The sequence below is a fragment of the Lathyrus oleraceus genome, chromosome 1, assembly GCF_024323335.1.
Source record: "Lathyrus oleraceus cultivar Zhongwan6 chromosome 1, CAAS_Psat_ZW6_1.0, whole genome shotgun sequence".
Lineage (NCBI taxonomy): Eukaryota > Viridiplantae > Streptophyta > Magnoliopsida > Fabales > Fabaceae > Lathyrus > Lathyrus oleraceus.
Window position 1 is genome coordinate 235,594,380 of NC_066579.1, and position 21,624 is coordinate 235,616,003.

General features: G+C 35.9%; 1 pseudogene; it reads left to right on the forward strand.

Moving 5' to 3' along the window:
* The first annotated feature begins 5,214 nt into the window (after positions 1 to 5,214).
* LOC127129163 (cleavage and polyadenylation specificity factor subunit 2-like) lies at positions 5,215 to 20,100 on the forward strand (annotated as a pseudogene).
* The last annotated feature ends 1,524 nt before the right edge of the window (positions 20,101 to 21,624 follow it).

The window sequence follows — 21,624 nt, forward strand, 5'->3', positions numbered from 1 at the left end:
GTGCATGCTGCAATGACATGGGAGCAAGGTATGCGGAAGGCCTGGAATTTTCCATAATCGCACCAACTTCTGTTTAGTCTAACAGCGTAGGCTAAATTTGGTCTCCCCTCGTTGTGGTCAATTGTTTCCTGGACGCTGAAATTTTGCCTATGACGATTAAAGACTGTTATAGCGTGTGTACTAGCTTTGATGCTCTCCTCTTTCATGACCTTCATGCAACACTCACTGAATACTTGCCTGGACATTAACACCGCACTCCATCTTTCACATCTGGTTGCAAACATAGAAGCCAACCTATAATAGGTCGATCTTACCAAGGCGGTTATCGGCAGATTTCGAATTCCTTTGAATACCCCGTTCATGCATTCCACAAGGTTTGTTGTCATGTGGCCCCATCGACAACCTCTGTCAAATGCCCTTGTCCACTGCTCTACTGGTATGTTATTTAGCCATCTCCATACGTCTTCATTAGACAGTCTAATTTCATCACGATAATATTGAAATGACGGCCGAGTTAGAGCATACCCACCTTTCACCACCTTCTTGCGAAGATTCTTATCTTTTATAGCACGCATGAAGTTTTGTGTAATGTGTCTGATGCAATAGACATGGGTAGAAGGAGGATCATGCCATCCGTTGTCATGGTTGTTGTAGGCACTCTCAATGGCAACATGTCTATCAGAAATCAAACAGAGATTGGCTTGTGGAGCCACATGCGTTCTGAGATGTCGAAGAAAGAAACCCCATCCACCAGCCGTTTCACCTTCAACAAGAGCAAAGGCAATGGGAAAGACATTGTTGTTGCCGTCTTGTGCAACCGCCATGAGCAAAGTACCATTGTATTTTCCGTATAACCAAGTGCCATCAATTTGAATAATAGGTTTGCAGAATGCGAAACCTTTGATGCACGGGTCAAATGCCCAAAAGAGACGATGAAAGATTCTATTACCTGTAGCACAAGTTCCGTCTGGCATCATCGCTGGCAATGTCTCCATAATTGCCACACTTCTTGGGACATATGTTTTTAGTGCCCATAAAAACCGTGGCAATTCCTTGTATGAATCCTCCCAGTTGCTGAAAACTTGTTCAACAACCTTTGTCCTCGCAATCCAGGCTTTCTTGTAAGATAGAGTATAATTATATGTTGTTTTGATATGGGATATAATTATACTCACCTTCACTGATGGGTCTTTATTAACCAACGACATAATTTCTTGACATATCAATGTTGCGCTTAGTTTACAGTGATCTTGTTCAACGTTAGTTGCAATGCAACTGTGAGGTGGGTCTATTGAAGCGGTCTCCCAAGAGTCGTTTTTCTTCTTGTAAGACACAACCAAACGAAACTTACAAAGCATGTTACGACTTTCAATAATATACCTTCTAGAATCAGTGCGTTTCACTGTAAAATCAGCAGAGTTGTTCATGTGGAATTTTTTGATAGTCAGAACACATTCTTCTTTGGTACGAAACATGTCTCCCACCTTTAATTCGCCTTCTGATCTCGGATACAGATTATAGAAAACACGGTTGGATGTTTCATCGTCGTGCAGACCCATATTTGTCATATGTTGAGGCGGGTTATAGACATGACTATGAGGTATTGGTGGTGGTTGATCATCATCTTCATCATCGTTGTTCAACATGTGATCAACCTGTATCTCGGTCTCCTCTTCTTCTTCATCAACGACGTCCACTTCTGCTTCTGCTTCTGGGTTGACGTCATCTGACCATTGTGGATCAAATCCACCAGATTCATCCTGACTGGTTAGTTGAGACTGTTGGGATGGTATACATGGTTGAAGAGTAATGTACAACTCAATACAGTTGCAGCCTGAATGTTCATGACTAACAAACATGTATTCAACATCTTCATCGTCTCGTACCTTAAGGGGGAAATACTTACATTGACTATTCTAAAAAAATATTGGATTTTGATATGTGATCTTTGACACAATACTCGACCCTATACATGATTGTATTCTTTTTTTCAAATGCAAGAAGGTTGCATTTCTCTTGATCGTGAGTCTAATGATATCGGTGTTTCGAAAACAAAAACCATATAGCTCAGACTCGTATGTTTCACCGTTGCAGTGAACGTTGACACTGTATAATGATGAAGATGACATTGTGCAGATGAAAACTATTTTCTTACTGCAGATGAATATGAGTGAAGTGTCTTGGATGTTGATAGTAAGACACTTAAATAGAGGAGTGAAGTGTCTCACATGCTAGCTAGTTCGAAGTGACGTGTCGCACATGCAAGCTACTCCGAAGTGATGTGTCGCACATGCAAGCTACTCCGAAATGATGTGTCAACCATGCAAGTTACTAAGAAGTGACATGTTCAGCATGCAAGAGAGAGGACAACCACGTGTCAGACATGCAGAAACACACTCCAAATGAATTGGCGCCCCCACTCATTCCTTGCACATGGGCGTCAATTCAAGTGGAGACACCTTGTCAAAGCATGCATTCAGACCTCGAAACCAAGAAACCAGACCTAGGTCTTGCATGCATGTCCATATGGTGGTGCCAATTTGAATGACGACCCCTCTTAAAGGTTGTACATGGTCGCCAATTCAAGTGGAGACACCATGCAAGCACAACTTTTCATGCTCCCATCCATTTTCCTATAAATACATCCACTCCATCAACACTTCTTCCACACCATCACTCTCACTACTTCTTCTACAATTTCATCTGCAACAACTTCTTGTAATTTCATCTACACCAACCCCCCGACAAAATGTCTATCCTCACAACAGGCGAATCACATAGAGGAACGGTTGCAAACATCGCAATATATATAAGTTTTTCTTTTGTTAACTTTTTATCTTTCATCTTCACCAACCCCCTTTTATTTTAACATACCAACTTAGTCAAGTTTTTTGTTCTTTCTTTTATAGGATATATCAAGGTTCCGAACTCGGGTCCACGAATATGTCCATATGGACCCGATGATTCAACCTTATGTTGAACTCGTCGGTTTTGGTCATATAAGCAAGATTTTATCTTGGTCCATAGATAACAAATTCATTCTAGCTTTATGCGAAAGATGGAGACCAGAGACACACACATTTTGGTTCCCAACTGGTGAGTGTACCATTACGTTAGAAGACGTCTACATGCTTTTGGGACTACCCATTGAAGGTAAGGCTGTTAATGGTAAAACCAGCTATGCGAATTCAATTTGCATGGATCTCTTGGAGACTGATTTGTTAGATGATAACGCAAGAGGTCAAGGTATACTACTTTCACGCCTTAAGTCGTACTATAATAGTTTATACTTAGATGAGCATTCTACCGAAGATGCTCGAATAATAAAAACTAGGTGTTATATTATGCTGTTAATTGACTCGTTTTTATTTCCCGAAGGTAGTGGTTCTAGCATGCATATTATGTATTTACCTTTACTTAGACATGTAGATAGAATAAGAAGTTACAGTTGGAGATCTGCTTGTCTAGCCTATCTCTATAGCTCCTTGTGCAAGAACTCACACAAAGACACATTTACATTTTCTAGATGTGCTGTTTTGCTACAAGCATGAGGTTGGTCAAGACTACCGTCCTTAGCACCCGTCAACAACAACCCTTTCATATCTCCGTATGCACAAAAGTAAGTTGTTTAAATTGCTATATCTTTACTTACTTCTTTAAAGATTATTACCTCTAACTAATATTTTTTGACTTTTTCGTGTAGATGGTCTGCACGTGGTATGAGTTACAACAGATGTCCAAGACATTGTATTACTCAGTATCGCAACCTGTTGGATCACCTTCGACCGACAAACGTAAGGAAAATAACTTAATTATTTCGTTATATTTTGTTAACTTCTTCTACCTTGACTATAATCCAATCTTCTTTTACATTTCAGTTTATTTGACGTCCATACCTTAATTTGGATCATGACCATCAAATCAATGCTGAAGACGCGACCGTATGGACTGCATGCACACCGATAATACGGTTCACAACAGTGGAGATGCACAATAGTGATCGTGTGAAGCTGCAATTTGGTATGCCCCAAAATATCCCAGATCCCCTAGCTAGCCTAGGAGAATGGCATATGCGCAAAGTTAACGACCAATGGAACTTCAATCCATGGCAAAGCTTCGCAAGATCAAAGTGTCGCAAATGGAAGCACCGTCATGACCATGTGTTAACTGACGCAGTCATGCCAACTGAAGAAAAACCAAGTCATATTTATATGGCTTGGTACAAATCAGTTGGTTTTCAGTTCATCGCCGAGGATATGTACTTGTACGACCCACGTCAGATGACTTATACACCTGACACCTCAACATCAAACCCCCAACAACAGTGTCAGACCGGATACACACAACTCCCTGTCCGTCAAACGTTCTGTTCAACCAACACACAAACATACAACCAAAACATTCCATATACCCAACCCCAATACCAAGAGCATACCCCATACCACCACCAACAAATTGACCATCAACCTGAGACTCAACATCGCTTTGCACCCACCCCATCACCCTACCAAAGTCGCCTGAGCCAGAACACCCAAGGATCATTCAACACCAACCGCCCATCCTCCTACCGTAGCCAAGAAGCCCAAACCTCACAAAACCAAAACATCCAACAACCCTATCTCTACCAAACACCCCAACAACCTTTCCAATCTTTCCTCGACGCATCGTTCACATCCATGTCTCCCTTCAACCGTCCCTGTCGCCCATCAATGAGTCAACCACATCCCAACTTCTCTGGTATGGGTCATGAGCTCAGCTACGATGGTACACCATCGATGCATACTGAAGACTATGCTGACTTGTCTGACTACCTCAACAGACCTTCTCCTGTAGTTGGTAGTGACGCTCATGGGCCCTCAGATGCTCAAACACCGGTACCGAATCATTAACGTGAGTTAGGGCCACGGGTTAGGGTAGATAGAGGATGTGGGATCGGAGGTCGATTAGGTGATCCCGGTCATCACCATTAGGTTTTTTTGTGTAAACGGAAAATTTTATTAATATCAATTGGTCATATATCAAATTTATCTATCACGTATACCATTTAAAAAAAAATAGCATTTTACACTGAGACGCCAATTGGATTGGCTAGGGCACCTGTCCTACCTAGCCAATCCAATTGACGTCTCCATTCAATTTTTAAGAAAAATCTCCAATTCAATTGACGGCTTCTCCTACAAATGGGTAGTTTGAGATTTTTTTTGAAATCAGAGTTATTTTGAGAATTTTCTTGCAAAATGGGTTATTTTCCTAAAAATAAATTCAATAATCGGAGTTTGTGACCCTGGGCAACCGTCAAACTGCACTCCACCCCACTTCAACACTGCTCCCTCCGTTTAACGGCGTACTGAAGTGACAAAGAAAGAGGGAGCTCTCATCTTGCAGATTTGCGATTCCATTCTTGAGCCCTAGCCACACTCAATCACGGTCGCCGTCGGAGATTCGCTGTTTCAACAGTTTAGCATCCTGTAAGTTCACTTTATCAAGCTGAGAGTGGGAAATAGGGATTTATCGGATAAATTATGTAATTAAGCATTTCGTATATCACTTGTTTGTTCAAATGTCTTAATGAATCTCAAACTATGTCAACTTCTTCTCATGTTTGTTCTAATGTCTTAATGATCTCACATGTTTATCACAGTTTTGTTATTATTTTCATCTCCTAATTTGATTTGCTCTGGGCCTCCATTTTGACATGCACAAGGTGGAAAGCAAGAGACATCAACATGGGAGCATCTGTGCAAGTAAAACCACTTTGTGGAGTGTACAATGAAAACCCTCTCTCTTACTTGGTTTCCATTGATGGCTTCAACTTCCTTATCGACTGTGGTTGGAATGACCACTTTGACTCTTCCCTCCTTCAACCCCTATCCAGGTTACTCCCTTTATTGTTTGTTGTTAGGCACAGAGAAGGTTTTAAATTGTGGTTCTGGTTACCCTGCAAATGTTTATATCCAGGTACAACACAAACAAATGCGTCGTGATGCTATTGCCAATACCTCTTTAACCATTATATTACGACCGTAATTGCAGTTGGCACAAGAAGTAGATGGAGGGAGAATATTTTTTTTTGTGTGCAGATGTTAAAGGAATTGATGTTTAATATATATGTTTGTGGTTCTATTGGTTTTGTTTTCTTATTGAGGTTGTGTGGCTAACATGTAGGGTAGCGTCAACTATAGATGCCGTTTTACTTTCACATCCTGACACACTTCACCTTGGTGCCTTACCCTATGCCATGGAGCAGCTTGGACTCTCTGCTCCTGTTTATTCAACTGAGCCTGTCTATAGAATGGGACTTCTCACTATGTATGACCAGTTCCTCTCAAGAAAGGTGAAATTACATTCTGGTTTGTTGTTCTGGTGTCCTCGTCTGTAAGCTTGCAGATTTAGAATTTTGGAAAATGTACATGTTATTCAGCCAAGTGGTTTGACTGATATATCTAATTCTCTTGCAGCAAGTGTCGGAATTTGATTTGTTCACTCTAGATGGTATTGATTCTGCTTTCCAAAGAGTAACAAGGCTAACATACTCTCAGAATCATCACCTCTCTGGTAAGCATTTAGAGGTGATATATTTAGGCGGTGGTATGCATTTGTTTCACTCTTTTACCTCTATAATATTCCCCCCCTCCCCTCTGTGTACAAATATACATTACTTTCTGAACCCTTGATCCCGATAAAATCGTCATAATTAAGTTCTCTACTCATGCTTTCTTTTCATGAAAACCATTACGAAATCCATTGTTACCTTGGATATCTCATAGGTTAGTCCTGGAGGAAAACGATTATCAGGGAGACCAAGTTAAAAAGGGTTCTTGGCCCCACGTGGGTAGTTTTAGAGGGTTAATATTCCAAAATTGAAGCCATAGAGGGTAGATTCCTAGAGTACCAATATTGAAGGGGTTATTTACCATGCCACATGATGGAAACATATTTTTCCCTTCATCATTAGTGGTAGGGCCCCGAATGGATACAGCTTTCCATGCCATCTATGTTTTGTGCCAAGAAATATTTGTGTAAGCATTGGATTTTTTTTATCAAGGCTAGAATGATTAAATTTGAAAATAACTTTATTTATAATCAGTCTTGAATTTAATTTTTATTTGGAACTTTGTAATAAATTTTATAAATATATGAATCCACTAATTCAAAGTATCTTCCTAGTTTAAAATTTAAAATCCAGAACACCATTATCACATTTTTGCATATAGTTTGTGTTATCTAAACAGTTTCCTCTATATGAAATACACCCTGGTCCTATTTATATGAAAAAAGTTTACTTTTTAGATTCATTGAATAAGCAGTGTATATAGACTAGACACATTGGTTATTCAATGAATCGAAAAAGTAAATTTTTTCTTATAAATAGTACCAAAGAGGGAGTATTTATCAATGCCTTAAAAGTTAGAATAATATAAATGTATAACATGATTGCTGCTTTGAAATTAAATTATGCATTGTCAGTGCGTAAAAAACTTATGAGAAAATGTTGTTGGATTTTTATGAAATAGGGACTAATGTTGCTTTGGTCTTTTCTGATTCTTTTGATACACTTTCGATTCCACCTTGTTGAACAATTTCGAAATAGGCCCCCTTACTTTATGCATTTGTTACCTTCAATGGCATTTTAATTCCTACTAGGCAAGGGAGAGGGAATTGTGATTGCACCACATGTTGCTGGACATCTTTTGGGAGGCACGATATGGAAAATTACAAAGGATGGTGAGGACGTCATATATGCTGTTGATTTCAATCACAGGAAAGAAAGGTAAACCTTAACTTACGTTGTCCAAATTTGATCTTATATATTCTTGGCAAACAGAAAGGAAGCTACTTATCAATCTAATTTTCATTAGGCATTTGAATGGAACTGTTCTAGGTTCTTTTGTGCGGCCAGCTGTTCTAATAACTGGTGCTTATAATGCTTTGAACAATCAGCCTTACAGGCGTCAAAAGGACAAAGAATTTGGAGGTAATTAACTTTTAAATCATATAAGGGTAGCTCTGTGACAGAACAGAACTAAGATGGACTTTTTCAATTTTTGTTTTCTCAAATTACTGTTAAGAACATTAAAAAACGTGGGCATGCATGCCCTGAAAAATCTTGATCACGAAATGGGAAAACTGTCTCGACTATTTGTGTTTTCTTTCTTTTCTGATCATACATCTTATTGGTTATTTAGATATCTTAAAGAAGACTCTAAGGGCAGGTGGAAATGTATTGCTACCTGTTGACACCGCTGGACGAATATTGGAACTCATTCTGATGTTGGAATCGGTTAGTACATGAATGTATTTCTGCATTTATTCTTTCTTTCTTCTTCTTTTTTTTCTCCTGAATGTACGTGCGTGGGTTGACATCAGATCTTGGTGTTTGCAGTATTGGGCGGATGAAAACTTGAACTATCCTATATACTTTCTTACATATGTTGCATCCAGCACTATTGATTATGTGAAGAGTTTCCTTGAGTGGATGAGTGATTCCATAGCAAAGTCTTTTGAACAAACTCGTGATAATATATTTCTTTTGAAGTAAGTGGCATCTCCCTTAACTTATATTGGGACTAAGATATTCATATTTCAATTCTTGGGAATGCTACCATTCCTCCTTATTACCTGTCATTTCAAACTTACAATTACTATTAGTTTCTTGTTTCTGTTTAGTCATGGGTGAAAAATGAGCTTTAATAACCTGCAAGTTGGGACACCGAGAGGATCTTTCTTACTTATTTATCAAACAAGTAGTGAATATCCTCATATTTTAGTTACTATATTTATCTCGTGTTTAAAATAAACTGTAATGTTTACCTGCAGAAATATCACACTTCTGGTTAACAAGGCTGATCTTGACAATGCTCCTGAAGGTCCTAAGGTTGAATAATTTGTATGCTTATTTTTTTTTCATCAGACCTCCTGCCTTACTGATTCTGATACATGTATATTGTATAGGTTGTTCTTGCATCCATGGCAAGTTTGGAAGCAGGTTTTTCACACGATATATTTGTTGATTGGGGAAATAATGTCAAAAATCTTGTGCTTTTTACTGAAAGAGGCCAGGTATACTATACTCCTTAGAAAAAAATATTTCTCATGTATCTATGTGTTTTAGTATTCTTGTGATAGAGTTTCATTGGAAAAACTCCTACCCTAGTATAAGGGAACCCAGAGGGCAGGGAAGCAAGAGTGCTTACAACAAAATACTCTAGGGTTAGAGATTACTCAACTAAATAAACAACTAACTCCTTATACATTTGGCCCCACTGTGTTGCTCACGTGGTTGAGGCCTTGAGCTGGGACATCCGGAAGAGTTAAGAGTAGCAGGTCCAAAGTTCAAACTCTGGCTACTAACATAACATACTAACAACTCCCAATAATGCACTCTTCTGAATCTAACGAACACTCTTTTCAATCACTCGATCGCTCAAATCTTCCTATTTCCCATATTTTTCATTTTTATTATCCGTGTTTTGACTTTTAGTACACTGTATCTTTTATCCCAGTAGCCCTGATTAATATTTCAATTTTTTTGATAAAAGAAATGCTATATATTTATGCAAATGATGCTTGAGAGTTTTGTTTAATTTTTTTCCGGGCAGTGAGAATGGAAAAAGGATCAATAGGTTGCCACTTATTTTTGTTTGTGATGTATTTTCTTTAAAGGATTAATTTTGATACAATGAAGTATAGACAAATCATGTTTTGTATAATTTTTTTTAGGTAGATACATTAAAATATTTTGTGATCCAACAATTATTATTGATTGGCAATGTAAAAGATAATTACAATGTCAATGCAAATCAATTAAATAATTTCTTTAGTGATCCGACAATTTTTATGTTTCAAATGTTCCTCAAATGTTTCAATGCATAGTTTGGCACGCTAGCTCGGATGCTTCAGGCTGATCCACCTCCAAAAGCTGTCAAAGTTACTGTGTCTGAACGGGTTCCTTTGGTTGGCGAAGAGCTAATTGCATATGAGGGAGAGCAAAACCGAATAAAGAAAGAAGAAGCTTTAAAAGCTAGTCTTATAAAAGAGGAAGAGTTGAAAGCCTCTCAAGGGGCTGATAATACTACTACTGACCCTATGGTCATTGATACCGGCAATAGTCAACCATTGCCAGAAGGTATGAATTATATAAATTAAAGTATATTGGAGCTAATCTTCAGAAGTGTTTCCCTTTTCTTGTTTTGCTTTAACTACAAGATATGACAATATTTGTCAGGAATCCGAATCCCATATGAGAAATGTGGGCCAATGGGCTGTTAGCACAGTAGCAAACCCCTAGTCCAGTATCCATCAGATTTATGCTAGAACTAGAAGGTATAGGAAAGATCAGAGTGCATTTGCTGGGACTATCCACATGGCCGAGAGTGTGAGAGAAGTCACACGGGTAGAGTTATATAGTGACCGGAGGAGAGAGGAATAGTATCTTTGGAACTTGATTTGGGTTAGATATGGACATTAGGATGTGGGGCTTGGCTCTTTTGAATATTGTTCTGTGTAGGAATTTGGCTCTGGGGGCACTAGGATGTTCATCCTTTTCAAGTTATGTTTCACTTTCAGAAATAATACACTCTTTTATTTTCATTATTGATATATTTTTCTCCGATTTACCGCTTTTGTAATCCAGATTCGCATCAAATTTGGTGTTGTTTTCATGCAGGGCCGGTTCTTTTCCTGTGCAAGCTGTGCAGTTCTTTTCCTGTGCAAGCTGTGCAGTAGCACAGGGCCTCACTTTTTGTGGGGCTCAAATTAACTATTATTAGTGAATATAAAAAAATTAATAAATAAAAATATTTTTGTATCACATATAATAAATAAAATATTAAATGCTGAAAAATAGGATATTTGGAAACCAAACGTTTTTTTTCTCCTTTCTCACACGTTCTCACTTCTCTCTCCTCTCAAACGTTATTCTCTTCTCTCTTTCTCTGTTAGAGCTGTTTGGAACCAGAAAAAAAATCTGATTTTTCCTTTTCAATCCTCTCTTTTATCAGGTTAGTTTATTCAATTAGTTACTTTCCATTTATTTTTATTGTGATTATTTGATTTTGAAGGTAGAAAAAATAGTAATTTTAGATTTATTTTAAATTTTAGGGTGAAATCCTATTTTAGTTCCTGTATCAATATTGATTTTAGATTTTAGATTTTAGATTTTAGGGTGGAAACGAGGGGTAACTTGTATTCTTTATAAAATTATAATATATAAATAAATAAAATTTTAGGGTGAAATGGGATACTAGTATACTGCATATATTACTCATTTGGTTAATATATAATTTTATCTTTTGTTTGTCATTTTTAATCATTAAAATTATATATATATATATATATATATATATATATATATATATATATATATATATATATATATATATATATATTTAGGCCCATTTTTAAAATTAGAACAGGGTCTCTGAATTGATTGGGCCGGCCTTGATGCTATGCATTCACTTAGGCATTTAGAATCATCCGCATGCGTTTCCTCTTAAAATTATATATATATATATATATATATATATATTTAGGCCCATTTTTAAAATTAGAACAGGGTCTCTGAATTGATTGGGCCGGCCTTGATGCTATGCATTCACTTAGGCATTTAGAATCATCCGCATGCGTTTCCTCTTATCATAATAATTTTTTTGTTTTAACAGTCATTTTGGCTCATGAATATTTGTAAAATTGTGTAACCATAATTCTAGGACAATGCAATTTGTATATTATAATCATGTTTTATATATAATGCATCTCCCGAAAATGCTTTGGATTTTATTTATTTATTTTGCACTGTTTCTTTAAATCCCTTAAGTTGTTTAATTTACATCTGCAGTGGCTGTTGCAAAAAATGGAGGATACAAAGATGTATTTATTGATGGATTTGTCCCTCCTTCAACCAGTGTTGCCCCAATGTTTCCCTGTTGCATCAGAATGGGATGATTTTGGTGAAGTCATAAATCCAGATGATTATGTAATTAAGGAGGAAGACATGGATCAGACAGCAAACAATGTAAGTTTCCTTTTAAAAATATAAACCTCGTGACCTCCTACTTTCAATATAAATGTCTATTTCACCGATACATGTTGCATTAGTGTTTATATCATTTTTCTGTTCTGAGTTATCACATTTTAATAGATGGAATATGATGAATTTATTTATCATGTGAAGACTTTTCAAACACAATGGTTACCTATGAAGTCCGGACTCGGACACGGGACACGAGGACTCCACCAATGTAAAAAACATAGGACACAGTCACGGTTATATATATTTTATATATTAATATAATAATGCAATTTATGAGCACAAAATTTATAGAGTTTTAAATGATAAGCAAAATTTATGTTTATTTAAACTTAATATTTTCAATCAACGAAAAAAACATAAATCCACCAAAACAAAATGATACAAATCATATCATAGTCACTCCACGTTGAGAAAATCAGTGTCTAAACCTGACTTATCCAAAGACAAGTCAGTACCTTCAAGAAATCTACTGTCATCTAATGTGTGTATAGCGCGGCGGCGAAGAATAAAAATCCAGAAACATCTAGAAAAATATTGTTGGAAAATATATTATTTTCGGTTTTATTGTTACCTTTAATACTACCTTTATTTTTCTTTATTCTCCATTAAGGAGAAAATCAATTGTAATAATTATAAACCAGTTTTTACCTATTTTTTTTCAATATGGTATCAAGAGCACTGACTTAGGGGTTACTGTAAAGCTTTCCTCAACCTATTGTTATTGAGTTAAGAGCACTGAGTTAGGGATTACCATAAATCTTTCCTCAACCTATTTTTGTTGGGTTAGGGGTTACCATAAAGCTTTCCTCAATATATTTTTGTTCGATCCGCTTTCTTACCCGACCAGATTCACATACCCGTTTAGCCTCCTATGGGGAATAACAACAACAGGTGGCCTTCCCCATCACAGGCCTACACTGGATACAACCATGACGAACAACCGCAACCTGAGTCGGGCGTCGGTCTCGGAAACGGCGTACGAACTAGGACCTTGACGAGGGAAGAAGATCAGACAAAGTTCTTTGGTGTGATCACTACAAACGCGAATGACATACACATGAAACTTGTTGGAAGCTCAAAGGCAAACCTCCTAACTGGAAGAAGAAAAATGGTCGTGCATTTTAGGCTAGTATTTCTGATCAAGGGCAGCAACCTCCTTAGTCTCAGTTTCCACTCACTACGGAGCAACTAGACAGACTGTATAAACTCCTCGAGTCTCCAACCCCTTCTTGCTCTATAGGAGCAAAATGTAATTCTGCATTTCTTAGTGTCAGTCCCAATCATACTTGGATAGTAGATTCAGGTACCTCCGATCACATGACAGGTGAATCTACTTTGTTCTCTTCATATAGTCCATGTGCATGTAATCAAAAAATAAAAATGGCAGATGGCTCTTTTTCAGCCATTGCAGGTAAAAGGTCAATTGTGTTGTCTCAAATGTTAACTCTTAAAAATGTCTTTCATGTTCCAAATTTATCTTGTAATTTAATATCCTTGAGTAAATTAGCCCAAGATATAAATTGTCAAACTAATTTTTTCCGATCTCACTGTGTCTTTTAGGATTTGAACTCAGGGAAGATGATTGGCAGTGCTAAGGAGAGTGGGGGGCTCTTCTACCTTGACATTGGATCTGCATCATAACTACCTTCAAAAAGGGCAAGTTCCTGTCCTGAGTCTTTTTCTGTTTTGAATAATAAAGATGACAACATTACGGTATGACATTTAAGATTAGGTCATCCTAGTTTTCGTTACTTAAAACACTTGTTTCCTAAGATATTTCACAATAAAAACTTTTCTTCGTTTAAATGTGAAGCATGTGAATTTGCAAAGCATCATTGTTCCTAATTTTCAATACAACCTTATAAACCATCAAAACCTTTTTCTATTATACACAATGATGTTTGGGGCCCTAACCGTACAAGTACACTCTCTCTCAAAAAATGGTTTATCACATTTATAGACGACCATACAAGAGTATGTTGGGTGTACTTGTTAAAGGGGAAATTAGATGTTTGTCAGGCTGTAAAGAATTTTGTTTTAATGGTGCAGAACCAATTTCAAACAAATATCCAAATCTTTAGAAGTGATAATGGCAAAGAATATTTTAACACTATCCTGGGTGATTTTTTTCTAAAAAATGGGATTGTACATCAAAGTTCATGTCCTAATACTCCTCAACAAAATGGAGTGGCCGAAAGGAAAAATAGACATTTACTAGAGGTTCCTAGAGCTCTACTTTTTTCAAATAAAGTACCAAATTATTTGTGGGACGAAGCTGTTTTAACAGCTGCGTATTTAATTAACAGAATGTCCTCAAAAATTCTCAAATTTCAAACTTTTATTAACGCCTTCAAAGAATGTTTTCCTAGTACTCGTGTTTTAACTGATTTGAGTTTAAAAATCTTTGGTTGCACAACCTTTGTTCATGAACATAAAAATGTTGGAAAACTTGAGCCACGTGCTATAAAATGTGTCTTTGTTGGATACTCCCAAACCCAAAAAGGATATAAATGTTTTGATCCAAAAAATAAGAAAATGTTTGTCACTATGGATGTTACATTCTTTGAAAATAAACATTTTTTTGATGACACTCATCTTCAAGGGGGGGAGATAAACGAAGACTCGTTTCAAATTGAGGACATGGGTTTTTTAAATAACTTATCTTTACCAATATCACAAAATTCTGAGTTTTTTACATCTGCACCAACAGAAAATGACCACGATTCTTTATCTGATCCTACTCCTGTCATGAGTAAGGAACCTTGTGAGTCCGAGCCTACATTTTCTCTTGTAGAAAACAATAAGAATCTTGAAAACGATGATAATGATGATCTAATTGAAATGCCACAAAATAATGAGTCACTTCAACAAAACAAATTTGAATTAGGAAACCGGACTTGGAAAGGAAAGGTTTTTGTGAAAAAGCACCATAAAGGAAAGGACAAGTCCACATCTCAACACTGCTAGGAATCTGAACTGGGGAATGATCAATTTCCTAACAAAAGAAAAGGTAAGTCTATCTCTGTTTCTGAGAGTCGTATTTTGTATCCTGATATAGATAATCATGTTGCCATTAGAAAACCTGTCAGATCTTGCACTAAACATCCAATGTCCAATTTTATATCATATTCAAATTTGTCTTCATCTATGTCTGCCTTCACTTCAAAATTGTCTAGTGTAGAAATTCCAAAAGGTGTACAAGTTGCTCTAGAAATTCCAAAGTGGAGGGAAGTTGTACTTGAGGAAATGAAAGCTCTAGAAAAGAACAAAACTTGGAGTGTTACGTCACTACCAGATGGCAAGAAGACAGTTGGATGCAAATGGGTGTTTACTGTGAAGTATAATTCAGATGGGTCAATTGAAAGGTAAAAAGGCTCGCTTGGTGGCTAAAGGCTTTACTCAGACCTATGGTATAGATTACTCAGAGACATTTGCTCCTGTTGCAAAATTGAACACTGTCAGAATTCTTTTGTCTCTTACTGTTAACATGGATTGACCTTTGTATCAGTTAGATGTTAAGAATGCCTTTCTTAATGGCGATCTAGAAGAAGAAATATATATGGACATTCCTCCTTGCTTTGAAAACAAATTTGGATCAAATGTGTGCAAACTAAATAAGTCTTTGTATGGATTAAAGCAGTCCCCTATAGCTTGGTTTGAAAACTTCACTCAGTCCATGAAGAAACAAGGTTACATCCAAGAATAGGCTGACCACACCTTGTTCACAAAATTCTCCCACGATGGGAAAGTTGCTGTCCTGATTGTTTATGTTGATGATATTGTCCTTACTGGAGATGATACAGTGGAAATGACAAGAGTAAAAGAGAAATTGGCAGTAGACTTTGAAATCAAGGATCTGGGATTCATGAGATATTTTTTAGGTATGGAGGTTGCTCGGTCAAAAAATGGTATTGTGGTTTCACAACAGAAAAACATTATATTATAGACTTGTTGAAAGAAACAGAAATGAGTGGATGTCGTCTTGCAGATACCCCTATGGATCCTAATGCTAAACTTTGGGGAGAAGGTAATGTTTCTGTTGATACTGGGAGATATCAGAGATTGGTTGGGAAACTGATTTATTTGTCACACACCCGACCTAATATTGCTTTCTCAGTTAGTGTAGTGAGTCAATTTTTGCATTCTCCTTTCGAGGAACATCTTGAGGTAGTCTATAGGATACTGAGATATGTGAAGGAAAATCCTGGAAAAGGATTATTTTTTAAGAAGACTAGTGAAAAAAATGTGTCTATCTTCACCGATGCCGATTGGGCAGGTTCAGTCACAGATAGAAGATCAACCTCTGGATATTGTACCTATGTTTGGGGTAATCTTGTGACATGGAGGAGCAAGAAACAAGGAGTTGTAGCAAGGAGTAGTGCAGAGGCCGAGTTTAGAGCTATGTCTCAAGGTATTTGTGAAGGATTATGGATCCTTAGAGTCCTAGAAGAACTTAAGATGAAAATTGAGCTTCCATTGAAATTGTACTTTGACAGTAAAGCTGCTATTAGCATAGCTCAGAATCCAGTTCAACATGACAGACCAAGCATATCGAGATTGATCGACACTTCATAAAGGAGAAGTTAGATGCGGGAATCATATGTCTACCCTTCGTGACTTCAAGTCAACAAACTGCGGATATCCTGACCAAAAGTTTGACAATACCTACTTTTGGGTATTTGATTGACAAGTTGGACATGATAGATATCTATGCACCAACTTGAGGGGAGTGTTGAAAAATATATTATTTCCGGTTTTATTATTGTTTTTAATACTACCTTTATTTTTCTTTATTCTCCATTAAGGAGAAAATAAATTGTAATAATTGTATCTTCACTATATAAACCAGCCTAAGGCTGACGAATAAAATATAACAGCTTTTACCTATTTTTTTCAATAGTCTCAATATATGTTTAAAAGTGAGGGAAATCCTCAACTTATTAGCCGGTTTTGTAAGATTGAGTTAGGCCTAACCACCCTTAAGATATAATAACTTAAGTATTTATTAATCTACTTCTATGAATCTTAAATGTGCCAAATCAACTTATGATGGTGTTTTCTAAGATATGATTACTCTACTTCTATAAGTTAGGCCCAACTGCAGTTCTTAAGATATAATAACTTTGTTGTTGTCCAGGTCCAAGTCAGGTGTTTGCTGGTTTACATGGATTTTGAAGGTCGTTCAGATGGAAGATCAATTAAGAACATTCTCTCCCATGTGGCTCCTCTTAAGCTGGTACGGATCAACTCAATTAACACGACTACATAATAAATTTTCTATGAAGTACTTGTATTTGGGGAATAGAGCAAAACTCATAGGTTGCCATATTTTTCCACCATTAAAAACCCTATGATATTGAGAATAACTTATTTTGATTTTTAATTAATATGCAAAAAAGTGCTGTTAATCACGAATTGAGAAAAATAGTAGTTTGTTCAAAAATTCCTCCTCTAAACTACGGTTCTTCAGTGGTACCATAACACTATTTTTGACAACACTTTGTACTAAATCGCATATCGCAGAACAATAGCAGTTTGTTAAAATTCCACTACCATATAGCCGCTATTTGACAACACTAGTGCAATATTTTAGTAGAAGAATATTTTGACCACTTGGATACACTTTTCAGTAGGGGCAAGTACTTAGGAATTTAGCTAACTAGGGTTATGATTTATAAAGGCACTGTAATGAATTTTTTTTGCAAGATTGAAGGTCCTACTTAAAGTACAGAGCTGTATTCATATTCTCGCTATTGATTACTATGGGTTTATGTGTTGTCAAAAGCTTAAGTTGTGACAATTATGCATGCACACTATTGATAACTATGCACATAAGTCTTTGTTTGTTTGTCTGCTTGCATCTTTTTTGAGCTGTGTTTTTTTTTCACACTTCAATGTTTGTATTTCTCTAATTTGCGCCTTTTTCCCCCTCATCGCCTTTAATCTCTGTTTACACATGCAATGTTTTCTATTCTTATCTATAAGTTCTATCAACTTTTATTCATTTCTAGTCACATTCCTATTAATTATCTAGTATTTAATTTTGAGGAATAGTTTATTTAAATTTATTTTCTCATATATAATTGTGTAGTATAAGTATTCATGTTCTTCGTTATAGCAGCCATCTGGATATAGCATTTTTGGTATTGGCAGCTCCATTCTGAACAATCCGTGTGTTTTGTCCTGCTAAACCGATTTATGATATTTTCATTGTATCATTTTCTTTGTTTTTAGTATCATGCATAATGATGAATTTCACTATTTTCCCCCGAAGGTTTTGGTGCATGGATCTGCTGAAGCTACAGACCATCTGAAGCAGCACTGCCTGAAGAATGTATGTCCTCATGTTTATGCCCCCCAAATTGAAGAGACTATTGATGTAACCTCTGATTTATGTGCTTATAAGGTACAATGACATCATTTTGTTCATTTATTGAAAAATTGTCCGATATGTCAAAATTAATTATGCTTTGCTTTTCTGATTATAGGTTCAACTATCTGAGAAGTTAATGAGTAATGTACTCTTCAAAAAGGTATATAGTATACGCATGAACTTTTTCATGTTATATAACTGTCTGCCATTTACAATGTTGAATAACAATAACAACCAAACTTTATCATGTTAGATAGGGAATTTATCATGTTGAACAATAATAAATATAAATTCAACTGCAGCTGGGAGAATATGAAATAGCTTGGGTTGATGCTGAAGTAGGGAAGACAGAGAATGATATGCTTTCGCTTCTCCCCATTTCTGGCGCACCTTGTCCGCATAAATCTGTTCTTGTTGGTGATTTGAAATTGGCAGATTTCAAGCAGTTTCTCTCAACCAAAGGCATTCCGGTAATTCTTCAGTTTTAGGCTCAATACTAACTCACTGGTTCCTTTTGTCCACCAATTTTTTCTTGGTAAATGGAGTGATTTCTACTTCATTTCCCTAACATTAACATGCTGGTAGTTGTAGTCATGGTTATAAAATATATGAATGGGAAGAACTATTTTTTGGTTTGTGAATCAAATCTTTTTGTGAACCGGAAGACACACCACTAATAAAAATGACATTTGAAAGTAAAATCAAGGGACACAGCAAAACTATAGGCTGATATATTATATATGAACCATAAAATAATTCAATTTCAAGTTATAGATCAAATGAGAAAAAAATCGAGTCTGGTTATACAAACAAGAGGTTGGCTACACAGTTTAGGTTATGATTCATTAGAATGAATTATGCTTCATCATAGTGAATCCGGATTGATCATAATAAAACGAGATTCAAGTGAGATTCATGTGCAAAATAGATACACACTAGGCATTCATATCTATTGAGTTCAGTTTTGTATCAAATCATGGTACAATTCATGTATTGTTAGATACTGATGACCACGGTTGTAATCCTCATGGGTGAAAGTGCTGGATACCATGTCTTTTGAAACTGAACTTGACTCAATAAAATAGTGCTACGCAGAATATTATCTACTTTATAGAAGTATGTATCATGACATGATAATTTTTGTAGGTGGAGTTTGCTGGCGGGGCTTTGCGTTGCGGTGAATACGTAACTGTTCGGAAGGTTGGGGATGCAACTCAGAAGGTAAGTTAATCTTCTGAACATCTGTGAATTTTACATTTTTCCTGGGAAAACGACTTTTGCAAAATTAAGCTGCGATTATATCCAGTTTTCCTAAAAAGATTCTGATCCATTATATATATATATATATATATATATATATTTTAAAACAGGGTGCTGGTTCTGGTACTCAGCAAATTATTATTGAAGGTCCCCTTTGCGAAGATTACTATAAAATTCGCGATTATCTCTCTTCACAGTTTTATTTGCTTTAGATTTTGTTGTACAAGTGCTTGTGCTCTATTTGCAAGTGCTTGTGCTCTATTTGTATTTCTAGAAAAGGAATTTAATTTGGTCCTGTTGTCCTCTGTAAGCTTCACTGTCATGATTTTAATGGGCATGTGTCATTTCATTTTATCTGTACCACATGCAGTTTTAGACACTAACATTGAATTAGAAAGAGATATATAACAAATCTGTGTAGGATAATTTCTTTTCATCCTGTGATAATTTGGTTGATATCATTAAGATGGACAATTTTAATTATTATTATTAGTTTTTTAGTTTTGGCTTAAACATTAATGACTGGTTTTAGGACGTCAAAGATTTATGACTTTTGATTGACAATATAGCTTTACATGTCTTCATAATTTTAGTCGTCATATTTGAAAGAAAATGAAGTTTAAACCCTAATTTAAAATTGTTCTTGCGATTTCAATATTTCTTGAGTTTTAACCTCCAACTTTATTTAGAAGTCAATTTTGTTGACGGGATAATGTTTAAGTGGACAAATTTAATATTTTGTGGAATTTGGTTGAAGTCTCATTAAAGGGTGCATCCAACACTTATGGAAACTCGAAAATACCATATATTTTTATTTTTTTAAAAAAGAATGCACTTCCATAAAGTTGTAAAAAAGTATAGTGGTTTTGAGAGATTAAACAATATTTGACCTTAAAATACAATGGGTTTCATTTTGTTGCCTAATCGGCTTCTGTAAAAAATATTTGTGGATTTGAGAGATTAATAGTTCAGTGTAAAAAAATTGCCATAAGTTTTGGGGATGGGTGTAGTATTTTGGGGGAAATTGTATGAAGTTACATTTTTTTAAGGGAAATTGTCGTCAAGAAATTGCACTCTATTTTTGTATAACTTTTGTAAAAGATTTGTTGTTTCTAAAGAGAAAAGGAGAAAAAACATAGAGTTAAGCGGCAGATTTTTAAAGGTGAAATTTTATGGAAGTGATCTTCGGATGTAGTTCGAGATGCATTTTTTGCAAATTTTTTAGGAAAAATATTGACAAATTTTTTAGGAAAAATATGGGTGCTTTGGATGTAGTTCGAGATGCATTTTTTGACAAATTTTTTAGGAAAAATATGGGTGCTTCGCATACTAAGTACTAAAATATGTATATAAAATGTGGATCTGGAGATACATGTTTGAATTTTAAAAATATTTTTGACTTTTCATAGAGATGGAGGAGCATGGAAAGAGCAGCCCTCTTAAAGTTGTCTAGAGACATAGCTAACCCAAAGGCCAAACAACTCAAAAAGAGATTCAAACTTCAAAATTGACTCCAAAGAATATTACTTTATCCATTCTATGGGGTGCTAGTTCACCATAAATAAAAATCATAAACGTTTTTAAATTTCAAAGATATATCTCTCTCGACGCACTCAAATTACACACACTCCATGTTTTAGTGAGTGAATCACTCATTTTTTCCTTCTAAAATGTGTTTGAAGATGTATCTCGGTATCCATATTAAAGTCAATTCGGAGATGCATCTTTGTTTGATATTTTTTGTAGTCAAAATGGGGCTAATTCGGAAATGCATCTCTGGGTTCGCCCCAGTGTTCATATATAACCTGTTTTATGCATGGACAAAATTGTTAAGAGCTTGAAAAAGAAAGTTTCCTTAAAATTGGCCAAAATTGTTATATGATTAATGTTGAATATACTTTACATATGTATCAAATGGTGTCAACGATCCATACAAAAAATGAGTCACCATTTAAATACA